This window comes from Argopecten irradians, chromosome 5 (assembly GCF_041381155.1).
Source record: "Argopecten irradians isolate NY chromosome 5, Ai_NY, whole genome shotgun sequence".
Taxonomy (NCBI): domain Eukaryota; kingdom Metazoa; phylum Mollusca; class Bivalvia; order Pectinida; family Pectinidae; genus Argopecten; species Argopecten irradians.
The window spans coordinates 1,276,429-1,285,867 of NC_091138.1; positions in this window are offsets into that span (position 1 = coordinate 1,276,429).

Sequence of the window (9,439 nt, forward strand, 5' to 3'; positions counted from 1 at the left end):
TATGGTCTGTGACTGACCTGATTGTTATGGTTATGACTATATAATGGACTGTTATGGTCCGTGACTGACCTGACTGTTATGGTCATGACTATATAATGGACTGTTATGGCCTGTGACTGACCTGACTGTTAAGGTCATGACTAATATAAATGGACTGTTATGGCCCGTGACTGACCTGACTGTGTTAAGGTCATGACTATATAATGGACTGTTATGGTCCCTGTGACTGACCTGACTGTATAGGTTCATTGACTATATAATGGACTGTTATGGCCTAGTGACTGACCTGACTGTTATAGGTCATGACTATATAATTGGATGGTTATTGGCCTCAGTGACTGACATGACTGTATAAGGTCATGACTGTTAAGGTTCGCTATATAATGGACTGTTATGGTCCGTGACTGACCTGACTGTTAAGGTCATGACTATATAATGGACAGTAAAGGGCACCAGTTTATGGCCCGTGAGTTTGACCTGATTGTTAAGGTCATGACTATATAATGGACTGTTATGGCCGTGACACTGACCTGACTGTTAAGGTCATGACTATATAAATGGACTGTTATGGTCCGTGACTGACCCTGATTGTTTAGGTCATGACTATATAATGGACTGTTATGGTCTGTGACTGACCTGACTGTATATGGTCATCACTATATAATGGACTGTTATGGTCCGTGACTGACCTGACTGTTAAGGTCATGACTATATAATGGACTGTTATGGCCTGTGACTGACATGACTGTTTAGGTCATGACTATTATAATGGACTGTTATGGGTCGTGACTGACCTGATTGTTGTTAAAGGTCATGACTGTTAGGTATATAATGGACTGTTATGGTGTGTGACTGACCTGATTGTTAATGGTCATGATTATATAATGGACTGTTATGGCCTGTGACTGACCTGACTGTTAAGGTTATGACTATATAATGGACTGTTATGGCCCGTGACTGACCTGACTGTTAAGGTCATGACTATATAATGGACTGTTATGGCCCGTGACTGACCTGATTGTTAAGGTTATGACTATATAATGGACTGTTATGGCCCGTGACTGACCTGACTGTTAAGGTTATGACTATATAATGGACTGTTATGGCCTGTGACTGACCTGACTGTTAAGGTCATGACTATATAATGGGGACTGTTATGGTCCGTGACTGACCTGATCTGTTAAGGTTATGACTATATAATGGACTGTTATGGCCCGTGACAAACATGGGACTGTTAAGGTTATGACTATATAATGGTACTGTTATAAGGCCCGTGACTGACCTGATTGTTTAAGGTTATGACTATATAATGGACTGTTATGGCCGTGACAGACCTGACTGTTAAGGTCTTCATGACTATATAATGGACGTGTTATGGCCGTGACTGAACATGACTGTTCTAGTCAGTCATGAATATATAATGGACTGTGTATGGCCCGTGACTGACCTGATTGTAAAGGTTTATGACTATATTAATGGACTGTTATGGTCTGTGTGACTGACCTGATTGTTAAGGTTATGACTATATAACGGACTGTTATGGCCTGTGACTGACCTGACTGTTAAGGTCATGACTATATAATGGACTGTTATGGCCTTTGACTGACCTACCTCTCAAGGTCATGACTATATAATGGACAGTTATGGCCCGTGACAAACATGACTGTTTAAGGTCATGACTATATAATGACTGTTATGGTCTGTGACTGACCTGACTGTTAAGGTCAATGACTATATATATGGACTGTTATGGTCCGTGACTGACTCCTGATTGTTAAGGTTATGACTATATAATGGACTGTTATGGCCCGTGACTGATCTGACTGTATTAAGGTCATGACTATAGTAATGGACTGTTATGGTCTGTGAACTGACCTGACTGTTAAGGTTATGACTAATATAATGGACTGTCTTATGGCCTGTGACTGCTGACTGATTGTTTAAGGTTATGACCATATCAATGGACTGTTATGGTCATAAATGCCGTGTGACAATGTGACATGACTGTTAATGTCATGACTATATTAAAGGACTGTTATGGCCCGAAGACATCTACATGATCTATGTTTAGGTTCAGGGACTAATATAATGGACTGTTTATGGTCTGTGACTATGACATGACCTGTTATGAAAGGTAAAAACTACATGGATCCCTATATAATGGACTGTTATGGCCCGTGACCTGACCTGACTGTTAAGGTCATGACTATTATAAGGACTGTTATGGCCCGTGACTGACCTGACTGTTAAGGTCATGACTATATAATGGACTGTTATGGCCTGTGACTGACCTGATTTTAAGGTCAAGACTATATAATGGACTGTTATGTCCCGAGTGACTGACTGATTGTTCAGGTCATGACTACTATATAATGGACTGTTATGGCCCGTGACTGACCTGACTGTTAAGGTTATGAAACTATATAATGGACTGTTATGGACCCGTGACTGACCTGATTGTTAAGGGTTATGACTATATAATGGACTGTTATGGTCTGTGACTGACCTGACTGTTAAGGTTATGACCTATATAATGGACTGTTTATGGTCCTGTGACTGACCTGACTGTTAATGTCATATGACTATTATAATGGACTGTTATGGCCTTCTGACTGACCTGATTGTTAGGTTATGACTATATAATGGACTGTTCATGGCCTGTGACGGACCTGACTGGTAAGTTATGACTATATAATGGACTGTTATAGACCGTGAACTGAGACTGATTGTTAAGGTTATGACAATATAATGGACTGTTATGGTCCCGTGACTGACCTGACTGTTAAGGTGTATGACTATATAATGGACTGTTATGGCCCGTGACTAGACCTGGCAGTTAAGACAATGACTATATATAAATGAATGTTATGGCCCGTGACAAACGCTGATTTTGTAAGGTTACATGCCTGATATAATGTGACGGTTATATGGCCTGGTGACAGATACATGATGTTTAGTTCAAGAACTATAGAATGGTACTGTGTTATATCCGTGAACTGACCTGATTGATAAGTGTTTAGGATTATATAATTGACTGTTATGGCCCGTGACTGGACCTTATTGTTAATGTTAATGACAATATAAATGGGACTGTTTATTGGCCCATGACCAAAACCATTACTGTTAAGGTCATGGACTATATTATGGACTGTATGGACTGTTACAAACATGACTGTTTAGGTTTATGACTATTACAATGGACTGTTATGGCCCCGTGACTGACTGATTGTTATGGATATGACTATTATAGTGGAACTGTTTATATGCCCGTTGACAAACACTGACTGTTAAGGTCATGGACTATATAATGAGACTGGTTGATGGCCCGTTGACTGACCAGACCTGTTTAGGTACAAGACTACCATAATGGACTGTTTTGGCCCGTGACAAAACTGAATTGACAGTTTAATGTTATGACTATATAATGGACCTGTTATTGCCCGTGGACTGAACATGATTGTTAAGGGTCATGACTATATAATGGACTGTTTAAGGTCGTCGTGACTGCCCTGACTGTTAAGGTTATGACTAGTAAAACGGACTGGTATTGCCTTTGGACCTGACCTGATTGTATAAGTTTTGATGACTATATAATGGGACTGTAATGAGTTTTATCTATTAGCGCTCCACTGAACACTTGTTACTTTACCTCACGAGTTTTATCTATTCTATTACGTGCTCCTCTGAACACTTGTCTACTTTACCTTACGAGTTTTATCTATTAGTGCTCCTCTGAACACTTGTCTACTTTACCTCACGAGTTTTATCTATTAGCGCTCCTCTGAACACTTGTCTACTTTACCTTACGAGTTTTATCTATTAGCGCTCCTCTGAACACTTGTCACTTTACCTTACAAGTTTTATCTATTAGCGCTCCTCTGAACACTTGTCACTTTACCTTACAAGTTTTATCTATTAGTGCTCCTCTGAACACTTGTCTACTTTACCTTACGAGTTTTATCTATTTGCGCTCCTCTGAACACTTGTCACTTTACCTCACGAGTTTTATCTATTAGCGCTCCTCTGAAACACTTGTCACTTTACCTTACAAGTTTTATCTATTAGCGCTCCTCTGAAACACTTGTCACTTTACCTTACAAGTTTTATCTATTAGCGCTCCACTGAACACTTGTTACTTTACTTTACAAGTTTTATCTATTAGTGCTCCTCTGAACACTTGTCACTTTACCTCACGAGTTTTATCTATTAGCGCTCCTCTGAACACTTGTCACTTTACCTTACAAGTTTTATCTATTAGCGCTCCTCTGAACACTTGTCTACTTTACCTTCACAAGTTTTATCTATTAGCGCTCCTCTGAACACTTGTCACTTTACCTTACGAGTTTTATCTATTAGCGCTCCTCTGAACACTTGTCACTTTACCTTACAAGTTTTATCTATTAGCGCTCCTCTGAACACTTGTCACTTTACCTTACAAGTTTTATCTATTAGCGCTCCTCTAAACACTTGTCACTTTACCTCACGAGTTTTATCTATTAGCGCTCCACTGAACACTTGTTACTTTACCTTACGAGTTTTATCTATTAGCGCTCCTCTGAACACTTGTCACTTTACCTTACAAGTTTTATCTATTAGCGCTCCTCTGAACACTTGTCACTCTACCTTACGAGTTTTATCTATTAGCGCTCCTCTGAACACTTGTCACTCTACCTTACGAGTTTTATCTATTAGCGCTCCTCTGAACACTTGTCACTTTACCTTACAAGTTTTATCTATTAGCGCTCCTCTGAACACTTGTCACTCTACCTTACAAGTTTTATCTATTAGCGCTCCTCTGAACACTTGTCACTTTACCTTACAAGTTTTATCTATTAGCGCTCCTCTGAACACTTGTCACTTTACCTTACAAGTTTTATCTATTAGCGCTCCTCTGAACACTTGTCACTTTACCTTACAAGTTTTATCTATTAGTGCTCCTCTGAACACTTGTCTACTTTACCTTACGAGTTTTATCTATTAGCGCTCCTCTGAACACTTGTCACTTTACCTTACGAGTTTTATCTATTAGTGCTCCTCTGAACACTTGTCTACTTTACCTTACAAGTTTTATCTATTAGCGCTCCTCTGAACACTTGTCACTTTACCTTACAAGTTTTATCTATTAGCGCTCCTCTGAACACTTGTCACTCTACCTTACAAGTTTTATCTATTAGCGCTCCTCTGAACACTTGTCTACTTTACCTTACGAGTTTTATCTATTAGTGCTCCTCTGAACACTTGTCTACTTTACCTTACGAGTTTTATCTATTAGTGCTCCTCTGAACACTTGTCTACTTTACCTCAAGAGTTTTATCTATTAGCGCTCCTCTGAACACTTGTCTACTTTACCTCACGAGTTTTATCTATTAGCGCTCCTCTGAACACTTGTCTACTTTACCTCACTAGATCTCAAAAGTTTTATCTATTAGCGTTCCTCTGAACCCTTGTTACTTTACCTAACAAGTTTTATCTATTAGCGCTCCTCTGAACACTTGTTACTTTACCTTACGAGTTTTATCTATTAGCGCTCCTCTGAACACTTGTCTACTTTACCTTACGAGTTTTATCTATTAGCGCTCCTCTGAACACTTGTCACTTTACCTTACAAGTTTTATCTATTAGCGCTCCTCTGAACACTTGTCTACTTTACCTTACGAGTTTTATCTATTAGTGCTCCTCTGAACACTTGTCTACTTTACCTCACGAGTTTTATCTATTAGCGCTCCTCTGAACACTTGTCTACTTTACCTCACGAGTTTTATCTATTAGCGCTCCTCTGAACACTTGTCTACTTTACCTCACGAGTTTTATCTATTAGCGCTCCTCTGAACACTTGTCACTTTACCTTACAAGTTTTATCTATTAGCGCTCCTCTGAACACTTGTCACTTTACCTTACAAGTTTTATCTATTAGCGCTCCTCTGAACACTTGTCACTTTACCTTACAAGTTTTATCTATTAGCGCTCCTCTGAACACTTGTCTACTTTACCTTACAAGTTTTATCTATTAGCGCTCCTCTGAACACTTGTCTACTTTACCTTACGAGTTTTATCTATTAGCGCTCCTCTGAACACTTGTCACTTTACCTCACGAGTTTTATCTATTAGCGCTCCTCTGAACACTTGTCACTTTACCTCACAAGTTTTATCTATTAGCGCTCCTCTGAACACTTGTTTCACTTTACCTTACAAGTTTTATCTATTAGCGCTCCTCTGAACACTTGTTACTTTACCTTACAAGTTTTATCTATTAGCGCTCCTCTGAACACTTGTCACTCTACCTTACGAGTTTTATCTATTAGCGCTCCTCTGAACACTTGTCTACTTTACCTTACAAGTTTTATCTATTAGCGCTCCTCTGAACACTAGTCTACTCTACCTTACGAGTTTTATCTATTAGCGCTCCTCTGAACACTTGTCACTTTACCTTACAAGTTTTATCTATTAGCGCTCCTCTGAACACTTGTCACTTTACCTTACGAGTTTTATCTATTAACGCTCCTCTGAACACTTGTCACTCTACCTTACAAGTTTTATCTATTAGCGCTCCTCTGAACACTTGTCACTTTACCTTACAAGTTTTATCTATTAGCGCTCCTCTGAACACTTGTCACTCTACCTACAAGTTTTATCTTTTACGCTCCTCTGAACACTTGTCACTTACCTTACAAGTTTTATCTATTAGCGCTCCTCTGAACACTTGTCACTTTACCTTACAAGTTTTATCTATTAGCGCTCCTCTGAACACTTGTCACTTTACCTTACAAGTTTTATCTATTAGCGCTCCTCTGAACACTTGTCACTTTACCTTACAAGTTTTATCTATTAGCGCTCCTCTGAACACTTGTCTACTTTACCTTACAAGTTTTATCTATTAGCGCTCCTCTGAACACTTGTTACTTTACTTTACGAGTTTTTATCTATTAGCGCTCCTCTGAACACTTGTCACTTTACCTTACAAGTTTTATCTATTAGCGCTCCTCTGAACACTTGTCACTTTACCTTACAAGTTTTATCTATTAGCGCTCCTCTGAACACTTGTCACTTTACCTTACAAGTTTTATCTATTAGTGCTCCTCTGAACACTTGTCACTTTACCTCACGAGTTTTATCTATTAGCGCTCCTCTGAACACTTGTCTACTTTACTTTACAAGTTTTATCTATTAGCGCTCCTCTGAACACTTGTCACTTTACCTTACAAGTTTTATCTATTAGCGCTCCTCTGAACACTTGTCACTTTACCTTACAAGTTTTATCTATTAGCGCTCCTCTGAACACTTGTCACTTTACCTTACAAGTTTTATCTATTAGCGCTCCTCTGAACACTTGTTACTTTACCTTACAAGTTTTATCTATTAGCGCTCCTCTGAACACTTGTCACTTTACCTTACAAGTTTTATCTATTAGTGCTCCTCTGAACACTTGTCACTTTACCTTACGAGTTTTATCTATTAGCGCTCCTCTGAACACTTGTCACTTTACCTCACGAAGTTTTATCTATTAGCGCTCCTCTGAACACTTGTTACTTTACTTTACAAGTTTTATCTATTAACGCTCCTCTGAACACTTGTCACTCTACCTTACAAGTTTTATCTATTAGGCGCTCCTCTGAACACTTGTCACTTTACCTTACAAGTTTTATCTATTAGCGCTCCTCTGAACACTTGTTCACTTTACCTTACACGAGTTTTATCTATTAGCGCTCCTCTGAACACTTGTCACTTTACCTCACGAGTTTTATCTATTAGCGCTCCTCTGAACACTTGTCTACTTTACCTCAAGAGTTTTATCTATTAGTGCTCCTCTGAACACTAGTCTACTTTACCTTACGAGTTTTATCTATTAGGGTGCTCTCTCCTAACACTTGTCACTTTACCTCCTTTACACGAGTTTTATCTATTAGCGCTCCTCTTGAACACTTGTCTACTTTACCTCACGAGTTTTATCTATTAGCGCTCCTCTGAACACTTGTCACTTTACCTCACGAGTTTTATCTATTAGCGCTCCTCTGAACACTTGTCACTTTACCTTACAAGTTTTATCTATTAGCGCTCCTCTGAACACTTGTCACTTTACCTTACAAGTTTTATCTATTTGCGTCACTCACTTGTCACTTACCTTACAAGTTTTATCTATTAGCGCTCCTCTGAACACTTGTCACTTTACCTTACGAGTTTTATCTATTAGCGCTCCTCTGAACACTTGTCTACTTTACCTTACAAGTTTTATCTATTAGCGCTCCTCTGAACACTTGTCTACTTTACCTTACAAGTTTTATCTATTAGCGCTCCTCTGAACACTTGTCACTTTACCTTACGAGTTTTATCTATTAGCGCTCCTCTGAACACTTGTCACTTTACCTTCACGAGTTTTATCTATTAGCGCTCCTCTGAACACTTGTCACTTTACCTTACAAGTTTTATCTATTAGCGCTCCTCTGAACACTTGTTACTTTACCTTACAAGTTTTATCTATTAGCGCTCCTCTGAACACTTGTCACTTTACCTTACGAGTTTTATCTATTAGCGCTCCTCTGAACACTTGTCACTTTACCTTACAAGTTTTATCTATTAGCGCTCCTCTGAACACTTGTCACTTTACCTCACAAGTTTTATCTATTATGCGCTCCTCTGAACACTTGTCACTTTACCTTACAAGTTTTATCTATTAGCGCTCCTCTGAACACTTGTCTACTTTACCTCACGAGTTTTATCTATTAGCGCTCCTCTGAACACTTGTCACTTTACCTCACGAGTTTTATCTATTAGCGCTCCTCTGAACACTTGTCACTTTACCTCACGAGTTTTATCTATTAGCGCTCCTCTGAACACTTGTCACTTTACCTCACGAGTTTTATCTATTAGCGCTCCTCTGAACACTTGTCACTTTACCTTACAAGTTTTATCTATTAGCGCTCCTCTGAACACTTGTCACTTTACCTTACAAGTTTTATCTATTAGCGCTCCTCTGAACACTTGTCACTTTACCTCACGAGTTTTATCTATTAGCGCTCCTCTGAACACTTGTCTACTTTACCTTACGAGTTTTATCTATTAGCGCTCCTCTGAACACTTGTCACTTTACCTCACGAGTTTTATCTATTAGCGCTCCTCTGAACACTTGTCACTTTACCTCACGAGTTTTATCTATTAGCGCTCCTCTGAACACTTGTCACTTTACCTTACGAGTTTTATCTATTATTAGCGCTCCTCTGAACACTTGTCACTTCTACCTTACAAGTTTTATCTATTAGCGCTCCTCTGAACACTTGTCACTTTACCTTACAAGTTTTATCTATTAGCGCTCCACTGAACACTTGTCTACTTTACCTTACGAGTTTTATCTATTAGCGCTCCTCTGAACACTTGTCACTTTACCTTACAAGTTTTATCTATTAGCGCTCCTCTAACACTTGTCCTCTGAACACTTGTCACTCTT